Here is a 22,639-nt window from a genome sequence, read left to right on the forward strand (position 1 = left end):
TTGGTTTCAGTTTAGGGGACATATGCACTTCTTGTTCAAATAACTTGATCCTTTCAACATTTTTTTTTCAAAACAAGAAAGAGCTGCTTGTACTTGGCCAACCTCACCAATAGACTACAAATAAATATTTGCAAAAAATCTCCCTTCAGTCCACTTTCACTCCATGGCTACATAAAGTACACAATAACAGAGTGTGAGATCCTCAAACACCCACCGTTAAGAAACATAATCCTGTCATAATTACAAAAAATAATTCCTGGTCCAGTTCTAGCAATTCCTAAAGCTTTTATATTAGCTCAAGTTTCTCAGAATCACAAAGAAAAATGACTTCCCCTTTCCTCCCCCTCACCTTATAGCTTACATCCTCATTCTCTTTCCAATTCCCACATGTGATGGATGCTGAGTTTGATTCCAAACTATTATGACATTCAATCTTATAACTCTGCTGGCTGCTCTTAAAAAAATGGTAGCAAATGCTAATCAATAATGTGGCGGACATTAGGGGCTATACCTCTGTAACCAGGTTAAAATTAATGGTTTTATTTTATTTTGTTTGAGTATGAAATATCACCAAATCCTGTCTGTGTGCTGTTATTGGTGTTTACTACATTTTATTTTATGTCATTATTTACTTTTATGTATGTTTTATAACGACCGTCATATACTTGTACTGTCGCTTTAAGAGAGAGGTCCTGTGGGTACACGAAAGAGGGAACGCGGGAGAGGCCATTTTTGTTTTGTGGGAGGAGTCTCAAGCAGCGATCGAGCCGAGCCACGCGTGTTTCTTACCGTAGCACAGTTTTGCTGGTTGAGGAGAACGTAACCTTGAGTATCCCTGTAAGAAGATACTGCAAGCTGTGGGATAAAATACTTGTTTATCCTTTCTTACATCGGAGTCCCGTGGACGGTTTCTCCTTCTAACGCACACGAGTGAAGTCCGGGCAGCGGTTGAGCTTCGACCCCCACGTCCGTAAGAAACACCGCTCCAGCTGGAGGACTGGACGTTTGTCGAAGGGGTTGAAACCAAAATAAATGGCAAGGTGGGCCAAATAGAGTCCTGTGTGTCCCCCCTCCTTCTTTGATCATGATGATGATGATGATGATGAGAGACTGAGGGCCCCCCACAACACCTGGAGCCCCACCCAAAATAGAACACAACGCAGAGCTAATGATGAGAGTGATGGGCGTGCAGCAGGCTGAACAGCATAGGACTGCCCCCGTTACATTGGTGCCATGACCCTCCTGGATCCTGAGAGTGACATCAGTTGCTCGCCGCGGGAGGCTGCTGTCGTCATCAAGCCCCAGACGTCCTCAGGTATTTCTATAGACTGTACACTCATGTTACAGTGGACTGGAGTTGAGCTGTGTGGACACTGGACAGTCATAGCTGTGGTTACCATGGACTGGGCTTGTGAACAGGACATTTGTATATTGAAGGAAGAAAAACACACGAAAAAAAAAAGGAAAAAAAGTTAATGTTGATGTGATTGAAGGACTCGTGTGAATAATCTATTGATGTAAACTACTAGATATGTGCATATGTGACTAATCTATTGGTGAATTTGTTGATTGTATGTGATTGTTTCAATCTCTTAGTGCTTTCTAGATTCAATTATTTAAATGAATTGAGCTTTTCACTTTTTTATTTTATTTTTTATTTTATCTGAGTGTTAGAGGTAGGAACATGGCAGAGGGTGGTTCGTACGTAGGTGGGGGTAACATTGCTGATCAGGATCTTTTGGATCGCCAGTGTGCTATGGAGAGGGGGTACCAGTTAGATGTGGGTGGGGGTTTATGGCTAGGTGTAGGTAGGAGTTTCGGGCAGCTCTTAGAGGGCGGGGAACCAGACACCAGAGAGCCAGGACCTAGAGACCCGACCACATTTGGCACTCCTCAGTTCACCTCCACACGCTACGTAGAACGGGCCAGGCCAGGTATCAGCGAAGGGGCTGTGCTAGGTAACAGCGAGCAGCCAGTGGGTGAGTTAGCCATGCTCATTACTCAGTTAGCAGAGAAGATAGGAGAGTCAATCACTGCTAAGCTGCAGGAAACACAAATGCTTAGAAACACACACACAGACAGTGCTAGGTCTGCTGAACAGTGTTGGGAGACAGTGCCTAGTGTTAGAGTAGTAATGCAGACAGACGCTAGAGGGGCGATAGCTCTGATAAGTTTACAGTTCATGAGTGGGAGAGCCTTATGACTTTGTATTTGAGGAAGCGAGCCATTCCAGTTAGTGAGCAGTCACATGAGATTCTAGCTAAGCTTATGGGGAAAGCAGGGGACGTGGTGAGGATAAAGCTGCGCAACATATCTGTCGACCACATAGCGAACCCCCACATTATTTTTGATGTACTGAAGCAACACTTTAGTGACCTCACATACTCGAGCATGCCCCTGGCGGACTTTTACAGTACGCTGCCCAAGCCAGGTGAGGACGCTATGGAGTATTGGATTAGGCTTAATAAGACAGTGGAGGTGGCTGACGAATGCTTGAAGTGGCAGGGCCGTAGTATTGAAGAGCCAAGCCACGAGGTAAGCATGATGTTTATCAAACACTGTCCAGATCAGTCTCTTGCCAATGTTTTTAAGTTCAAGTCCGCAGGGAAATGGTCTGCTAGCGAGATCCAAGAAAGGCTTGATGAGCACATGCTGGAGAGGAAGTCCCGTGTTGCTGCAGGTGGACAACGTGAAGCAGGCGCGGTAGAGCGTAGGTTCCATTCACAGGTTCATGTCCCTGTAGTCGACGTGGCTCCCGACTTGAACATGACCGTGCTGGTGGTGCCATCTCCCATCCCGGCTCATGCGTCATCTCCTACACCATTTTGTGCAAGGTCTCCTACACCGTCTCCTGCACCTGTCTCTGGCGGTGATGACTATATGAGGAGTTTGGTGAGCTTGCTAGACCGTTTGGTCACAATACAGACTCAGGTTCCAGTTAGCGCTGCAGTCTGGACACCGACGCAGACTCAACCGCCAGCTAGCGCCGCAGGGCAGGTGCCGGACGCACCGCAGCGGTTGTGCAGGGTTTGTAAGTCTCCGGATCACTCCACATTTTCCCACTGCAGCCGGGAGAACCGATGTATAAACTGTTTGTCTCCTGGTCATTGGAAGAGGGACTGTCCTCACCCTCAGCCGCTCAACCAGCTCCGTTCTCAGCCTGGTGGAAGAGCTGGTCATCAGTCTCGTCCGTTAAACTACTAAACCCACACCTAGAGAGGGATGGTGTGGGTAAAGTAGATGTATCCCTCACTGATGTCTCCGACCTGGCTCACTTGTATGAAGACAAGTGTGCCAAAGCACCTCAGGGTTCGCGTATAGTCATTCAGGCGACACAGAGGATTCAGGCTTTCAGTGACTTGTTCTATGCTCCTGTTCTTGTCAACCAGAGTGTGCAGCTTAATGGCATGTTGGATACTGGCTCTATGTCATGTGGTATCAGTGAAAATGCAGCAGAGAAGCTCCGCTCTGGGGGTGTTTTACCTGAGAAGCAGCAGCCTGAAGAGAACATTGTCTTGATTGGCTGTGGTGGTCTGGAGACTAGGCCTGATGGTTTTTATGACCTCAACATGCAGCTTTATGGTGTTTCCTTTGTCATACCCACTCTGGTCGTGCCCGGTCAGCATGATGATCTGATAGTCGGCACAAACGTCATTAAACATGTGGCCCATGTAGTCAAGAGTGGTACTGAGCACTGGGACATCGCGTCCAGACAGGAACATCCATCTAGTCCTGATGTTGAACAGTTCTTGTCCATGTTCACGAATGTAGAGCGCTGGAGGGGTGGTGCAGTTCCTGAGAAGATAGGTACTGTTAAGCTCACCCAGGCCGTGACACTCTTACCGAGGCACGAGCACTTAGTCTGGGGCAGACTTCCTGCTAAGGTGCCTATGTCAGCTGGAAGCACTGTTGTTGTGGAGCCGACAGACTCCAAGGCCATGCCACATGGTGTCCTCGTAGGTCGACTTGTCACACCGCTCTGGGGTGATAGGTGGGTATCCATGACTGTTGTCAATCCATCTGACAAAGCCATCACGCTGAAAAGGAACTGCAAGTTGGCTGATGTGTTTCCATGCTTGGCGATTGAGGACTTTAATGTTTTCCAGGGACTGCAATCAGTTGCAGGGAGGCATGAGTCCAACGCCACAGGTAGTGCCTGTCCCCCTGTCCAGCCGGCTAGGAGTTTGTCAGAGCTCGGACTCAGTGACATTGACCTCAGCTCCTGCCAGGTTAGTGAGGCATGCAAGTCCCAGATCACTCAGCTGCTCACTGAGTACCATGACATCTTCTCCAGGGACTCTCTGGACTGTGGCGAGGTCACAGGATACACACATCACATCCATCTGGTGGATGAGCGCCCCTTTCGCTTGCCCTACAGGAGGGTTCCCCCAGCCCACTATCAGAAGTTGAGACAGGTTCTCACTGATATGGAGGAGAAAGGGATTATCCGGAAGTCCTCGAGCGCATACGCTTCACCGCTGGTTATGGTGTGGAAGAAGGATGGCGGGCTTCGGATCTGCACTGATTTCAGATGGCTGAATGCTCAGACCTTGAAAGACGCTCATCCCTTGCTACACCAGTCGGACTGTCTTGCCGCGCTGGGTGGTAACTGCCTCTTTAGTACGATGGATCTCACCTCTGGCTTCTTCAACATCCCAATGCATGAAGATGACAAGAAGTACACTGCTTTCACGACTCCCCTTGGGCTGCATGAATACAATCGCATGCCACAGGGCCTTTGTAATAGCCCTGCAGCCTTCATGAGAATGATGATTGGGATCTTTGGGGATCTGAACTTCACAAAGCTTTTGTGCTATCTTGATGATCTTCTTGTCTTCGCGCCGTCAGAGTTTGAGGCTCTGTCGAGGCTCCGCACTGTGTTTCAGAGGTTGAGGGAGAACAACTTGAAACTGGCTCCAAAAAAGTGTCATCTGCTGCAGAAGCAGGTGCGGTTTTTGGGCCACGTGGTTGATGGCGGAGGTGTGTCTGTCGATCCCTCCAAAGTAGAGGTCATCTCCAACATGACAGTGCAGGATCTCATGGAAGGTGATGGGTGCACGCCTTCTGTTCGTAGGATCAAATCTTTCCTTGGGATGGTATTTTACTACCAGCATTTCCTCCCGAACTGCTCCTCCGTGGCTAAGCCCCTGTTCGCCCTTACAGCTGGACAAAAGAGGAGGGGGAGGTCAGCTAAGGATAAGAAGCCCCATGGCAGCTTCCGTAAGCTTACCTCCGCAGACTGGACGACGGAATGTGGGGAAGCATTTGATCTGTTGAAGACGATGTTACTGGAGTGTGTGGTGCTTGCCCATCCAGACTTTGAGGTGCCTTTCATTTTGTCGGTCGATGCGTCTTTGGACGGACTCGACGCGGTGCTGTCTCAAGTGCCCCGAGGAGAGTCCAAGGCCAGACCTGTTGGTTTTGCAAGCAAGTCCCTCAGTGCCTCACAGCGGAAGTATCCAGCTCATAGACTGGAGTTCATGGCGCTGAAGTGGAGTGTTTGTGAAAAGTTCAGCCACTGGCTGAAGGGTCAAAGCTTCACCGTTTGGACAGATAATAATCCGCTGACTTATCTCCTAACGAAGCCGAAGCTTGACGCGTGTGAGATCCGCTGGGTGTCTAAGTTGGCGTCTTACACCTTCGATCTCAAACACCTGCCAGGGAAGAAAAACGTGGTGGCGGATGCGTTGAGTCGCGACCCTTTTTCCAAGCCCGTCAGTCAGAGGCTACTTAGGGAGCCCTACCTGGCCTTTGTTCAGGAAGCCGACGGGGTTGAGGGGGACTCTGTGCAGGATGTTTTCAGACTCAGTTGCCAGTCCCAAACAGTGAGTAGTGCGCGATCTGGGTTTGCTTGTGATGCAGCTGAGGTCAGGGCTTTTTGTCAAGCCAAATGTGACTGGCCTGATGCATCAGTATTCACAGCACTCAGTTTGGTCCAGCACGTTCAGCATCTGTCGGGTGGTCAGGATACACTGACAATGTTATCCACTGAGGAGCTCAGGTTGAGTCAGGAGCAGGACCCCTGCATCTCCAAGGTGTTGCCCTTTGTTGCTGTTCGGAAGCGGCCATCGAGACGTGAGAGGCATGGTGCTGACCAGAAGGTCCTCAGGCTGTTGAAACAGTGGGATAAGTTGGAAGTCAATGATGGTGTCTTGTACAGGGTGACAAAGGACCCAGTGTCCAAGCAGAGGAGGTCTCAGTATGTTTTACCTCTGAGTCTGAAAGACAAGGCACTGTCTGGCATCCACGATCACGCTGGTCATCAGGGCCCGGACCGTACTCTCTCTCTTGCAAGGCAGCATTTTTATTGGCCTGACATGGAGAGGGATATCAGAGCATATGTCAGATGCTGTCGGAGATGTGTGTTTGGGAAGACCCCAGAGCCAGCTGCTTGCGCGCCCCTGGAGAGCATTAAAACCTCCGCACCGATGCAGCTTGTGTGTATGGATTTCTGGTCCGCTGAGGACAGTAAGCAGCGGTCGGTCGATGTCCTAGTGGTTACTGACCACGTCACTAAGCTTGCTCACGCGTTCCCCTGCGCCAATCAGACAGCGAAGCAGGTCGCCAAGAAACTCTGGGATCATGTATTCTGTGTTTACGGGTTTCCGGAGAGAATACATTCTGACCAGGGCACAAACTTTGAGAGCAACCTGATTGCAGAGCTTCTCAGGTTGGCGGGTGTAGTGAAGTCCCACACGACGGCCTGCCATCCTATTGGTAATGGCGGGACAGAGTGGTTTAATCGCATGATGGGGAATATGCTCCGTTCCCTTCCGCTTCAGCAGAAGCAACAGTGGCCTCAGCAGATCCATTCTCTCACGCTCGCGTACAATGCCACTGTTCACGAGACCACGGGTTACGCGCCTTTCTTCCTGATGTATGGGCGTGTCCCAAGACTGCCGGTGGATGTTATGTTCAGGCAGGTTTTGCATGACCCTCACGTTGTTGACTATGACTCTTATGCTCAGTCTCTGCTTTCCTGTCTAAGGAGTGCAATGGAGATCGCTCAGAAGCACTCCACGGCTGAGCAGCAGCATCAGGCGCGACAATACAACAGACACGCCAAGGGCACTGTCCTGTCTGTCGGGGATCGTGTTTTGGTTGCGAACCAGAGTGAGCGAGGGAAGAGAAAGTTGGCTGACAAATGGGAGAATGGAGTGTACATGGTTGTCGGTGTCAGCCCCAATATCCACGTCTACAAGATTCAGGATGCAGAGGGGCAGACCAGGGTGGTGCACAGGAACCGTTTGTTGGAGGTCAACTTCTTGCTCCTTCCTGAGTTAGATCAGGGTGAGGAGTCCAGTACAACCAGTCAGTTGCTTGACTGCGCAGAGTCCCATGAGGAGGACAGTGCAGATGGCCTGACGGTTCGTCCATTGCGACATTTGGCACAAGGTTAGTGACTGTTTGTTTCCACGGGCGCCATTTAGATTGAGACTTTGTAGTGGCCGCCATTACTGTTCCTATTATCGGCGCGGATTTTCTGTGTGCTAATGGTCTGCTTGTTGATGTTGCAAATCGCAGTTTAATTGATGCTGTGTCTTTCGCCACCTTCCCGTGCGAGACAGGGGAAGCCGGGACGTTAACACACGCTAACTTTTTAGAATTAGGTGATGTTTTTCAATGTTTGCTGGCGGATTTGCCATCGGTGACTACACCTGCCTTTTCCACCGCGGTTACTAAACACGGGGTAGAACATTTCATTCCCACTGCGGGACCGCCAGTTTTTGCACGCGCGCGGCGCCTCGACATGGTAAAATTGGCTACAGCTAAGGAGGAGTTCGCCATCATGGAGCATCTGGGTATAGTGAGGCGTTCCAACAGCCCGTGGGCCTCGCCGCTTCACATGGTGCCCAAGGCGGATGGGTCGTGGCGGCCTTGCGGCGACTTTCGCCACCTGAACAACGTCACCACCAATGACCGCTATCCCATCCAACACATACAGGACTTTTCCATACGCCTGGCAGGTATCACTATTTTCTCTAAGGTGGACCTGGTGTGCGGCTATCATCAGGTTCCTGTGCGCGCAGAGGACGTGCCCAAGACCGCAGTGATCACCTCATTTGGGCTTTTTGAGTTCATGCGCATGCCTTTTGGCTTGAAGGGGGCAGCGCAAACCTTTCAGAGGCTGATGGACTCGGTGTTGCGTGACCTTGCTTTCGTGTTCATTTATTGCTTTCGTTTTCCGTCGTCTGGACGAACACGGCCTGATAGTCAACCCGGCCAAGTGTCAGTTTGGACTGCTGGTGATTGACTTCTTTGGTCACCACATTTCGCTGACAGCCGTAGTCCCGTTGCCTTCTAAGGTGCAAGCAGTGGCGGAATTTCCCCGCCCAGTCTCTGTTAAGGCATTGCAGGAATTCTTGGGCATGGTGAATTTTTATAACCGTTTCCTCCCCCGCGCTGCCCACCTCCTTCAGCCACTTTACGAAGCCCTGCGGTCTTTGACGGAGCTAAGTGCGCCCTGCCTAATGCTGTCCTCCTCGCCCATCCCACACCCACGGCGTCCATAGCTTTAACAACCAACACGTCTGACATAGCCATGGGGGCTGTGGTTGAACAGTGTGTGGTGAATGCATGGCAGCCACTCGCATTTTTTAGCTGCAAACTGCGAGATAGCGAGCGCAAGTCCAGCGTTTTTGACCGGGAGTTGCTGGCACTGCACCTTGCAACCCGTCATTTCCGCTTCCTGCCCGAGGGTCGCTCTTTCACGGCTTATGTGGATCATAAACCACTGACTTTCGCCATGTCCAAGGTGACTGAGCCATGGTCTGCTCGTCAGCAGCGCCACCTGGCAGCCATCTCTGAGTTCACAACAGATATTCAGCATGTGGCCGGGAAGTCAAACCCTGTTGCTGATTGTCTGTCGCATGTGCTTGTGTGTCCTGTGCACCTCGGTGTGGATTTCTCCGCTATGGCTGCCGACCAGCCCAGTGACCCGGACGTCCTTGCCCTTAGGTCAATGCGTACCAGCCTCAAGCTAGAGGATACTGTGATGCAGGAAGGCAGTCCTGCCCTCCTTTGCGATGTCTCCACCGGCCATCCCCGCCCCGTTGTTCCAGTGGCCTGGCGCCGTCGAGTTTTTGAATCGATTCACTCCCCCTCGCACCCTGGATTTCGGGCGTCGGTGAAATTGGTCGGTTCCAAGTTCGTCTGGCCTGGCTTCCACAAGGACGTCAAGGAGTGGGCGGCTGCATGTGTGACGTGCCAGCGCGCTAAGGTCCACCAGCACACTAAGTTGCCCCTCGAACCGTTTCCGATCCCGGCCAGACGTTTCGACCACGTGCATGTGGACCTGGTGGGCCCTCTACCTTCTTCACAGGGTTTTACGCACCTGCTCACAATGGTAGATCGGACCACCAGGTGGCCAGAGGCTGTCCCTCTGTCCTCCACAACATCCTCGGACATTGCAAGCACGTTTCTTTCCTCTTGGGTTGCCCGTTTCGGCACTCCGTCAGATATTACCTCAGACAGGGACCCCCAGTTCATGTCAGAGCTCTGGTCAGCACTTGCGCGATCCTTGGGTGTGCAGGTACACCGCACTACCGCGTACCACCCTCACGCTAACGGCTTGTGTGAACGTTTTCACCGGTTGCTCAAGGTAGCGCTCTCGGATGGTAACTGGGTGGACCGTTTACCTTGGGTTATGCCCGGGTTGCGTTCGGCTCCTAAGGAGGACCTCGACGCTTCGCCCGCTGAGCTGGTGCTCGGTCGGCTGCTCAGCGTCCCTGGGGAATTTTTGCCTGGGAGTTCCGCTCCTCAACCCCGTGCTGCCGTTTATCCTTTTTTGTCCGACAGCACTCGGGTTCCAGGCCCCGTTCACCACTGTTTTCCGCGGTCGTTCGTGCCTGCGGAGCGCATGTCGGCTCGTTTTGTTTTTGTACGGCATGATGCTCACCGCTCGCCCCTCCAACCCCCATACGATGGCCCATTTCGGGTTCTTGAGAAGGGTCCTAAGGGTTTTGTGCTGGATATGGGTGGGCGTAGGGAGCGTATCACGCTTGACAGGCTTAAACCGGCGCACATGGTGGCAGGCGAAGTTGTGTTTCCGGCCCAGGTTCCCCGTCGGGGTCGCCCTCCTTCCAGGACCCCGGCAGTGTCTTCACAGGTTCAGCATTCTGCTTCTCAGCCGGCATTGGACTGTGTTTCACCTACTGTTTTGGCTGAGGGACGGCGCAGCCGTTATGGCAGGCTGCTTAAGCCTCCAGTGAGAAACTGATTTTTTTCCAGGAGTCCCTTCTGGGTGTTCGGGGAGAGGCTGTGTGGCAGACACTAGGGGCTATGCCTCTCACCCAGCAGGGCTGTGAGCTGGGGGCGTGGTTTACGTTCCCGGGCTTTCTGGTGCAAGGTTGTTCCTGTTTCAGTTTGGTTTTGGAGCTGAGGAATGAAGTTCAAACTCGCCTTCATCTCCTGTGTTTTTCCTCATCCTGCCACAATAACAGTTATAATGGCTAAATCTAGAATCCCAGAGTAGCACTATATGCTGCAACAGTATTGTCCTACCACTAGTTGTGTTTATTTTATTTTGTTGGACAAAACAACAAAGGCATCATAGGTAACATAGCTATTATTTGACTCTCAGATGGGTTGGTGATGGTGTGGAACTCTAACGATGCTAAAGTCTCGAATGAGATTACGTGACCAATCACCTGACTTCGTCAACTGAGACCACAGAAGAGAGACAAGAGAATGCATCACGAACCAAGTAAATGTCTTCAACTTTGATTGATTTCTTCCTCTGTGGGACCCCTCCACTTGTTCACAGCTTTCCTCCTGCTTGACACCAGTCATCCTGGGCCGAAGTGGAGGTCTATGGTCTCGAGAGGCTCGCCCCCCTCATCTAAGCCTCTCCAACCTCTACACAGCCCTGTCTGATGACACTCAGATCCACCCAGCCGATGTTGCTGCAGTTCTGATGCGTCCCAATCTGGACCTTTCTGCGAAAATGGTGCCTGCCGACACTGCAGCTTCCCTGCTAGTGGCTAGCAGTGTTCAGGTGGCTCGCCATCCAACTCTGAAGCCAAAACAGCAGCCCTCATCCCAGATGGTGACCTCCTCTTTCCGTCATAAGATCCTGAAAGAGGCCGTGATTAGACGCTCTCGAAGTCTTCCTTGCCCTGAGCCCCCAGGGAAAGCCATATTCAAGAGCTAATGTCGCTGCTTCGTCACAACACTTGCTTGCTCAGGCACCATATTCCTAGTTGGTGGTTTCAACACAGTGTGGATCGTGTACTCTCCTGCCATGAGAACCCACAGCTGACATCTCCTCATTCCCTTTTCCGCCCAGCCAGATTAATAGTTGGGGATTCCATAAGCACGAACATCCATTTTCTCAATGCAGCCACACACTGTTTCCCTGGAGCCACAATCCCTGATATCCTGGATAAACTCCCGGGGCTGCTGCACTCACTCCCATCCTCCACCAATCAAGTGATCGTTCATGGCGACAAACGATGCAGCTCGTCAGCAGTCTGAGTCAACCAAAAAGGATTTTAATGACTTTTTCAGCTTTTTAAATACTTGTGGAAAGACTGTTTTTATTTTTGGTCCTAGTCCAACACTGGCCCGTGGAGCAGGGCATTTTAGCAGACTCCTCAGTCTACACATGTGGCTCATCGCCACATGCAGAGCTCACAATATAGGTTTTATTGACAATTTTAATTTGTTTTGGGATTGTTTCTCCCTCTCCAGAACTGATAAGAGTCCACCCAAACAGGCTGGGTAGTCAGATACTAGTGGCCAACCTACAGCAAGCCGTACAGTCCTCGCCACATGAATGGCTGTTTACATCCCACACTTCCCTCCCAGAACCTCTGTTTCTGCATACAGTGGCATCCCACAATACTGTTTTGTTCAATAGTTCCTCCACTGGCCTCATATGTCATTAACCCACTCACCTGGAGTTTTCCCCATACAGACTATAGCAGGGATGGGCAAACGTTTTGGCTCAAGGGCCACATTGGGTTTTAGAAATTGAAAGACGGGCCACTAATACTAGTTGATGAGGGGTAAAAATTAACTACCATAAACTAATGTGAAATCTTTTCCCCAAAAAGTAATGAAAATAAACTCACCCCCGAGTGCTTTATTTAATGGGAACATTGTTGCTGGTCACCCATTTTTGCGAGCGCATCAAAGTCCGGTGTGAATTTTGTTGTGGCAATTTGCAGGACAGAGCTCAAGTTCCCCCCCGCCCCCAATTGTACTTGGCCAATTATCCTACTCTTCACATCCAGCTTCCCACCCGCAGACATGGCCAAGAGGACAGAGCTCAAGTGTTCATCAGTAAGATGGGCTCTGTGACGTACTTTGCTGATGTTCATCACACTGAACATTTGCTCACACACATAGGTAGAGCCAAATAATACTAGCATCTTCTTTGCCATCTGTCAGATGTTTGAAAACTTGTTCTCATTCAGTGAGGCATAAAACTCGTCCAGTTTGACGGAGTTGAACTTTTCCTTTTAGACAGTTGCACTGGAGATCAATCAGCTCCAACTGCAGTTCCTGTGGTGCTGTCTCATAGTCGAGTGACAGGGGACATGACACCAGCTGCAATGACTTCTCAATGTGTTAAAAATCAGAGAATCGACGACAGAATTCTCCATGCAGGTCGTTCAGTGATTTTCTGTATTTCTTTGCATGCTGAGGTGCCTCTTCCCGCATTGCTAGCGTCGGGAAATGAGCGAATAATTTGTATATTACTTGCCTTGAGAACAAAGTTAACTTGGCTTTGAAAGCTTTCATGTTCGAATACAGTTCATGCACAAATAATCCTTCCCTTGTAGCTTCATGTTCAGCTCGTTGTGCACCAAAATGTCCACAGCGAATGCAAAATCATCAAGCCAGTCTGCGTCGCTCAGCTCAGCAAAATCGTCGACTTTCCCCATTGACTCCAAAAACAAGGCGAGCTCCCCTCTGAGCTGCCACACTCGCTGCCACACTTTCCTCAAACTTAGCCAATGGACATTGGAGGGATAAAGTAAGTCATGATGGTCAGCATCCGTTTCTTCAAGGAATTTCTTCAAGGAATCATCAATTCATTAATTGACAATGACTAAGTTCCCTCGCCCGTATGAAGTTCACAAGTTTTACAACTGGCTTCACTACGTGATCAAGCTGCAATACAGTCTTGCACAGGGTTTCCTGGTGGATAATACAATGTAGGAAAATTACCTCCAACTCAGGGTCCTCTTCTTTCCCCTTTTCCTAGATTATTTTCAGCAGTCCGACATTTTTTCCTGTTAAATTTGGCGATCCACCTGTGGTGACATTAGCCAATTTACACCAAGGTAGCTTCAGTCTCTCAATGCAACCAGACACCCTGTCATATAAATCCGATCCTCTCATTGTGCCTTTCATGGACTCCATGGATAAAAACTCCTCTGTGATTTCAACATTGTCATTATTCCTCTGACAAAAATTAAGAGGTGTGCAGTGTCCTTTATGTCACTTCTTCCATCCAGTGCTAACAAATAACATTTAAAGGACTCTGCTTTCTTGATTAACCCATAAGCCAAGTCTTCGTCAACTCGTTCTATACGGCGAGTCACTGTTCTGCGCGGTAAGCTTATGTTTTCACATTTTCTTTTGCTCTCTGGACACAGAAGACTTGCTGTCTCCACCATACATTCCTTCAAAAACTCTCCTTCTAAGAAAGGCTTGCTCGCTTTCGCTAATTTATATGCCAGTAGATAACTTGCCTTTGTGCTGGACTCCTGAATTGTAGACTGTCGATTAAAAATATTTTGCTGATCCTGTAAATTGGCTGCTAACCTCGAAGCTGTACTCGCCCCTTCTTCGGACAACAAATTGCTAGCGTAGTTAGCATGCTTGGTGGAAAAGTGTCAGCTGATATTGTATGCCTTCAATACTGCAACGTTTCTTGACAAATCAGACATGTGGCCTTTGATCGGATTTCAGTGAAACAATATTTTGCCTTCCACTCTTTCTTAAAAACCCGGCACTCGACGTCAACTTTTCACTTCTTTGGTCCGCTCATTTTGTGAAAGTATGTGATTGCTACATGCTCTGATGCTCAATGCAAGAGGCAAAAATGAAGGTCAGGTCAGGTGAAGAAATGAGTGACTCTTGGCCTCTACATTAGAAAAGGCCGGTTATATTTGCAGCACACCATCCAGTGGAACCAACCGTAACATATTGCAAGAAAAAAAAATAGTGAATACCAGTCCTTTAAATTAATTATAGTATTAATTTAAATGACCGACGGGCCGGATTAAACAGCCCAACAGGCGGTAGTTTACCCACCCCTGGACTACAGGCACCAGGCCTCTTATTCACACGAGATATTACGACATGACCGACATGTAGACCAGAGTGCTAACTCCACTAGTTTTTTTTTTAAAATAACTTTACTATACAAACAAAATCTGGCCATAACAATAACAAATTAGCAAATAATACAACTCAGAATGAGCTATTGCAATTTTTTTAGCATTTCACAAAATAATAAAAACAAGGGAAAAAATAAGAAAAATTAAAATAATAATAAAATAAAAAGACAGAGGTCTAATCAGAAATTAATATATGTATGTTTTTGTAAATATTCAAAGATTGTTTGGATTTTATACATTTCCGTGCTTTCTTAAAATGTATTAACTAATTCATGAAGACTAAGAACAGTGGCCTGGCATTAATGAATCTAGATCTATGGATAAATTGTTTAGCTATAATAATCAGGCTATTGTACAAAATCTCAAAATTTGTATCCTCCATTATAGCTCCAAATTTAATATCCTTATATTCTACTTTGGGCAAATGAAAGTCCTTTTCAGATATCCGATTTTGAAATAATTCCCAAAAGAAAGAACAAATGCTCTAAAGTTTCGATAACAGAATCACAAAACATACAATTGTTTTTTATCAATGTTAAATCTTTTTCTCAGAAACTCATTACGAGGATAAATATCATGTATCATTTTAAAATGAGTTTCTTTTGCTTTTGGTGAAGTAAGGAGAGTAAGGTATCTGGTTCAAATTCTGTCTATAATCTGTTTAGGGTAATCTTTTAATAGACTTTTTCTTTCTAAACGTAAAGGGAAGAGTTCAGAGGTAAGGGCACCCCTTACAATTTTGTTTGTGGATTTTTTCTCCTTAAAATCGAGATTGTTTATGTTGGGTATTGGACCCTGAAACTGGTTGGTTGGATGACTGATTGGGTACTGGACCCTGAAACTGGTTGGTTGGACGATTGACCGCTACAGGGCTCTGGTCAGAGAGCACAGAATCATCAGTTTGATTTAAGTCCTTTACTTGCAGAGTGGTTATAGTTCAAGCAGTTCAAATGGTACAGCATAACGGTGCATATCTCTATAGTTTCTGAAATAAACACAAACACAACAAATGTCTGTGAGTTGTTACTGGTAGCCAGCATTAACAAATCATTTAAGGAGCGTACAATGAAATCCGCATCCTCTCTGGGTTAATATTAAACATCCAATGTAGCAGTAACCACTATTGTCATAATAACACGCTGAAACCACGTAGCCAATTAGCTTAGCACTTAGCACGGCTAATTTTGGACCAGGCTAATTACTGAAAACGAGTCCTTTCTGACATTACAACGGTACAACGAATACACTTAACATTGACTAAACAACGCAATCTTACGAAATACGGAGATAATCGAGTTATTGCGCTACATGAACCCTATAACGATAATATTACAACATACATCGTCAGTGACTTCCACGCCGGGAGCAAAGGTGGAAACAAAACATATGTCTGGAGGCTCATATGTAGTAGGACAAGGAGGGGGTTTAAAGGTGCCTCTTCTAATGAAAAATGGTAAGGGCCTGATAACAGAGGGAGGTGTGAAAGCCATTTGAGTGTCACAGGGAGTGTCACCTACCCCCTCTCCATGACAAAAGAGACTCTGGGTACATATCAATGTGATCAAAGCAATGGGCGTGGTTCTACTGTATGGTATACAGGTGCATCTCAAAAATTTAGAATATTGTGGAAAAGTTCATTATTTTCCGTAATTTAATTCAAAAAGTGAACCTTTCATATATTCTAGATTCATTACACATAAAGTGAAATATGTCAAGCCTTTTTTGTTTTAATCTTGATGACTATGGCTTACAGCTCATGAAAATCCAAAATCCAGTATATCAAAATATTAGAATATTACATAAGACCAATCAAAAAAAGTATTTATAATACAGAGATGTCAACCTTCTGAAAAACATGTTCTTTTATACACTCAATACTTGGCCGGGGCTCCTTTTGCGCGAATTACTGCATCAATGCGATGTGGCATGGAGGCAACAGCCTGTGGCACTGCTGAGGTGTTATGGAAGCCCAGGTTGCTTTGATAGCGGCCTTCAGCTTGTCTGCATTGTTGGGTCTGGTGTCTCTCATCTTCTTCTTGACAATACCCCATAAGCTATAGAAGGTCATTGCTAAAAGGGCTGGCTGTTCACAGAGTGCTGTATCAAAGCATATCCATGGAAAGTTGACTGGAAGGGAAAAGTTTGGTAGGAAAAGATGCACAAGCAACAGGGATGACTGCAGCCTTGAGAGGATTGTCAGGCAAGGCCGATCCAAGAACTTGGGGGAGCTTCACAAGGAGTGGACTGAGGCTGGAGTCAGTGCATCAAGAGCCACCATGCACAGACATGCCCAGGAACTGGGCTACAAGTGTCGCATTCCTAGTGTCAAGCCACTCCTGAACCAGAGTCAACGTCAGAAGCGTCTTACCTGGGCTAAGGAGAAAAAGAACTGGACCATTGGTCAGTGGTACAAAGTCCTCTTTTCAGATGAAAGTAAATGTTGCATTTTATTTGGAACTCAAGGTCCCAGAGTCTGGAGGAAGAGTGGAGAGGCACAAAATCCAAGTTGCTTGAAGTCCAGAGTGAAGTTTCCACAGTCAGTGATGATTTGGGGTGCCATGTCATCTGCTGGTGTTGGTCCACTGTGTTTCATCAAGCCCAGAGTCAACGCAGCCGTCTACCAGGAGATTTTAGAGCACTTCATGCTTCCGTCTGCTGACAAGCTTTATGGAGATGCTGATTTCATTTTCCACAGTGCCAAAACTACCATGGTATTACTGTGCTTGATTGGCCAGCCAACTTGCCTGACCTGAACCCCATAGAGGATCTATGGGGTATTGTCAAGAGGAAGATGAGAGACACCAGACCCAACAATGCAGACGAGCTGAAGGCCGCTATTAAAGCAACCTGGGCTTCCATAACACCTCAGCAGTGCCACAGGCTGATTGCATCCATGCCAAGCTGCATTGATGCAGTAATTCGTGCAAAAGGAGCCCAGACCAAGTATTGAGTGCATAAATGAACATACTTTTCAGAAGTCGACATTTCTGTATTATAAATCCTTTTTTTTGATTGGTCTTATGTAATATTCTAATATTTTGAGATACTGGATTTTTGATTTTCATGAGCTGTAAGCCATAATCATCAAGATTAAACCAAAAAGGCTTGACATATTTCACTTTATGTGTAATGAATCTATAATATATGAAAGTTTCACTTTCTGAATTAAATTATGGAAAATAATGAACTTTTCTATAAAATTCTAATTTTTTGAGATGCATCTGTAAAGATGGTGTGCTCTGAGATCGGGGCACGCACAAGCATCTGAGCTTGTGTGTCTGTTCATTGATCATATATTAAAATCGTGTGACCATACTGTAAGAGATTTTTGTCTCGCTCCTCGTTTAACGCCAGAGTGGAATTAAATAATTGCCACGACAATTTGGGGGCTCGCCCGTGAAGCCTAACTCATATTCTTCTTTGACCCACTCTGCATGAATTAAATCTGGCTGGCCAGTCTGGTGAAGGGATTGGAAAATCGCCTAAGACCCAGGAAGTCTACCTCCCCTGAGGACGGCTTGTAGTCGACTCCCAGGGTTGAGAAGAGACGGTTGTGGGATTGTGGGGAAAGGAATTGTGTGATACAGCTTTTTATTTAAAGGAGGATACAGTATTGAAGACCATGTGAAGACGTCTGAAGGCAATGACATCCACTTAGGGGTGACGACCCACTGGCAAAGGAAATAATGAATAATGTCAATTGAATGGTCATGATAGGAAAGTTGTGACTGCAGATTAGAAAATGAGGAAGAAACAAGGCAAACTTTTAACTGACAAGTCTTGTCTGACAGGATGTGTAAAAAATTATGTGTGAAAGACATGGTGATGACTCCTGTAAACAGCTTTCAATGTGGAAAAAGAAATTTGGCATTCCTAAAACTGGTAGTTTTACTGCAGAACAGCTGAAAAGAAAAAAGAGGGGAAAAAACAGCTGCAAAAAAATAATAAACTGCAGGATAAGGATAAAATGGTAAAATATGAAAGTAAAATAAAAAAGGGACAGTGAAAAGTAAATTGAAGCGCATTGAGGATGTGGAAAGAGGAAGCTAAGAAAAGAAATAGGCAAAAGAATAGTGAGAAGAGATATAAAGGTGGAGGTGGTAGGGGGATTCCGGAGTCTGGTGAATGCACCCCCAACATTACACACACACACACCAACACACAACAGCCAAAGGGCATTCAATGTGACAAAAGTGAGCACATTTGAGAATTAACCTGAAATAATTTTAGAAGTGATAGGTTTTGGTTGGCTCCAGAGCTAAGGTTTTAGTAATAAAACAAAATGAACTTAAAGTGCCCCTGAAATTTAGTTGTAGATCTATTGACACTGTAGGGCATCAGGTGTTGCGGTAAGAGAATTATATACCATGCCATTGTCGGACGTCACAAAAGACAGTGACAGAAAAATCACTCTTCTCTTTTCCAAATGTTGCCCTGTAAATCTGTTAGCTAAAGATTTGATGTGTGTATTGGGCTTGGTATTGCATTTTACAGAGGAAAGAATTAAGGTCATCAGCGTATCAGACATCCCAGGTCAGTATGTACAATTAGGGCATGGCAAGCCATTGTACATCATATACTAGATGCCCATTTCAGAGCACTTTTACGGGAAAACAAACTGTGCATTTGGCATAGGGCAGTAAATTCAACTTGAGGGGGTGGGGAAATTTCCCCCAGTTAACCACTGACTCACCAGAGTTGCAATAAGTGCCACAAATCTTATGGGCCAAGGATAGTTATGATGTGGGGTTAGTCAAAGGGGCCGAACCCCTCCATGTGATACCCAAGAGTACATACCATCCATGTCAGGCACAATATTTGCTCAAACCAAAGGCAGTGATAGGTATAACACCAGTGTTTAACAGTTTGCTGACAGCAGGAGTCCTTATCCCATGTGCTCATTCACCAGTGAGGACGCCTATCTTTCCAGTGAAAAAGATAAGGCTGGAGAATCAGCCAGCAGAGTGGTGATTCATGCAAGATTTATGTGCAGTAAATGCAGCAGTGTCCGTGTGCCCCCAGACTCTCGGTATTGGTTTGCTTTCATGTTTCAGGGTAAAACAAGTATGTGGACTGGGATGCCACAAGGCTATGTAGAGTCCCAGCAGTCGACTCGCAGGTTTTGCATGCAAGTCTGGAGAATTTAGATCTTCCAGCAGGGAGTGCGCTGATACACTATGTTGATGATTTGATGATCTGTTCATCAGCAAAACAAACTTGTGAGATGGGTACCATTGCATTGCTAAACATCTAGCAGAACAACGCCAGCCTGAGTAAATTGCATTTTGTCTAGGAAAAGTTACCTTTCTACGACACGAGCTCTCTAATGAAAAATAAAATCAAAAAATAAAAAGGGTAAAACGTTGAGCTCAAAACTAATGGAAGCCATCCTCAAAATTCGAAAACCTTGCACTAAGAAACAATTGATGTCATTTTTGGGGATGACAGGCTACTTTAGACAGTAGATCTGTGATTACATGTGATTACATGTGGATGTGTGAATCTTGTGTGTGTGTGTGTGTGTGTGTGTGTACACATGTTTAGCTATCCTTGTGTGGACATTTGGTCGGCACAAGGATAGCAAAACCTGACAACACGTACCTTGTGCGGACCTTTCAGAGGTCCACAAAAGGAAAAAGGTCTATTTTAGGGTTAGGAGTTGGTTTTAGGGTTACGGTTAGAATTAGGGTTAGGTTAAGTTTAGGGTAACGGTTAGGGTTAGGCATGTAGTTTGAGTGGGTAAGGTTAGGGTTAAGGGCTAGGAAATGAATGTAGTCAATAAGGGCTCCACGCAAGGATAGTGAAACACGACTGTGTGTGTGTGTGTGTGTGTGTGTGTGTGTGTGTGTGTGTGTGTGGAGGTTCCACTACTGACTATTATGCATGCATGGACTAAACCGACTGACAATGTGATGTAGACAGAGGCTGCTGACGCAGCTTTCATTTGACTGAAACAGACTTTGACTACCACACCCACATTGGGACTGCCTGACCCTGACAGACCATTCACACAGACTGTGGATGAAAAGGAGGGCTTTATGATTTCTGTTCTGTTACAAGAACATGGGGGAAAGCAGCGATCTGTCATATTTTTCCCCAAATCTAGATAGTGTAGCATTAGGCTTGCCTCTCTCTGTCTGAGCAATAGCAACAGCAGAAAAAGACATAGTTGCATCACGGGATATAGTCAGGCATCAGAAAGTCACACTATTAGTACCTCATTCAGTGGCCTCTATTCTGCTAGAGCAGAAAACGGCTCACTTGTCTCCAACGTGCTGGCTGAGGTATAAAAACATTCTCTTATCTCTGCCTAATGTTGAGGTCAAATGTTGCACAACTCAAAATCCTGCTACCCTGCTTCCTACTGCTGAAGATGGGGAACTTCATGATTGTTTGGCTATGATAGTGCAAGTATGCAACCCAAGAGTGGTTTTAAAGGAAACACCTGTCATTAACTGTATGTATGATATGTTGATGGATCTGCTAGGAAAAATCCAATTACAGAACAAAATGAAGTTGGATATGCAGTACTGGATGATCATGGCATCCCTGAAAGAGCTCCTCTTGCCACTTTAACAAATCTAGCAATGGCACAAACCCATGCTGGTAAGATAGAGAGATCAGCCTGAAAAAGAGCTGGATGTACATATGTAAATAGCGTTAGACATGCTTGCCTGCCTAAGTGTTTGTTTCCTTATTATTATGCAAAGTTGGCACATGGGAAGGACCATGTGTCAAAAGGGGGGATGGTGGATGCAGTAAACCAACATTAGTTTACAAGAGGCTTCATAAATTATTCCCAAAAGTTTTGTTCAAAATGTTTAATTTGTTTGGAAAATAATGCCACAAGAGGGCAAACCAAACAAGCCTCGAGCCACCCTCTCCCTGACCAAATTCTCATATATACAGTTAAGGTCAAAATTATTAGCCCCCTTTATGAAATCAAACAAAACCCTTAACTTTTCCATGAAATAGACCATAACCAAAAGTGTTTATAGTTTATTTGCTTCGAAAATAACAAAGACAAAATCTCCACTAAGCTTGATTAAGATATTTTACTGATGTGCTGAATTGAAACAAGAAAAAACAAAATTATTAGCCCTCTGACAATTAATAGTCAATAGTGTAACCTTTCTGACTCACAACTGACAACAACCTCTTATGGTAGTTCCTAACTAGGATGGCACATGTCTCTTGAGGGATCTTAACCCATTCTTCCATGGCAAATTGTTCCAGCTCATCCAAATTGAGTGGTTTTCCAGCATGGACATTAACCTTGAGCTCCCACCACAGATTCTCAATAGGATTGAGATCTGGGCTCCGAGAGGGCAACTCCAGGGCCCTGATTTTGGTGTCCTTCAAAAAGTCTCTGACCAACTCGGATTTATGCTTCGGGTCATTGTCTTGCTGGAAGACCCAGCAGCAACCTAAAGCTATACTGGCAGCATATTTCTTTACGGTATCCTTCAAAATGTCAATATAATCTTCTTTCTTCATGATCCCATGCACCCGAACAAGGTTCCCTGTGCCTGAAGCAGCAAAACAGCCCCACAGCATTACGCTCCCACCACCATGTTTAACTGTGTCAACTGTGTTTTTAGGGTTGAAGGCCTCTCCCTTTCTTCGCCTAACAAAAGCAACACCCATGTTCCCAAACAGCTCAAGTTTAGTCTCATCAGACCAAAGGACAGACTTCCAAAACTCATGCCCATGTTTCAAATGTTCACGAGCAAACTTCAGTCTGGCTTTGATGTGCCGCTGTGTGAGCAATGGAGTTTTTCTTGGATGATGACCTCGAAGCCAACCACAATGAAGAGCCCTCACAACAGTCTTCCTTGAAACATCAAGTCCAGAAGAGGCCAGTTCAACACCAGCCATCTTGGCAGAGATCTGGGGATTGTTGTTGACATGTGAGACTATTTTCCTCTCCAAAGCTTTTGAAATCTTGCACTTTCGACAACGCCCAGGTTTGTTTCTAACATAATTTTTCTCCTTGTGCTTTGCAATGATGCAACATACGGCTGTTCTAGACACTGTGAAACGCTTGGAAATGGCAGTATAGCCTTCCCCCTTAAGATGAGCATCCACTATCTTCTTTCTGCGTTCCAGGCGGATTTCTTTACTTTTTGGCATGATGAAATTACTTCTTACCAAGAATTTAAGAGTAGTCCCTCTCAATCAAGTGTTCAAGTGCCACTAGCCCTGTTCACTGGAGTCCCTTAAGTAAAGTTCAATGCTGATTGATTGCTCGTGTGTTGTTTGACAGCTGATTGATTGCTCAGGTG

The sequence above is a fragment of the Lampris incognitus genome, chromosome 3 (assembly GCF_029633865.1).
Source record: "Lampris incognitus isolate fLamInc1 chromosome 3, fLamInc1.hap2, whole genome shotgun sequence".
Lineage (NCBI taxonomy): Eukaryota > Metazoa > Chordata > Actinopteri > Lampriformes > Lampridae > Lampris > Lampris incognitus.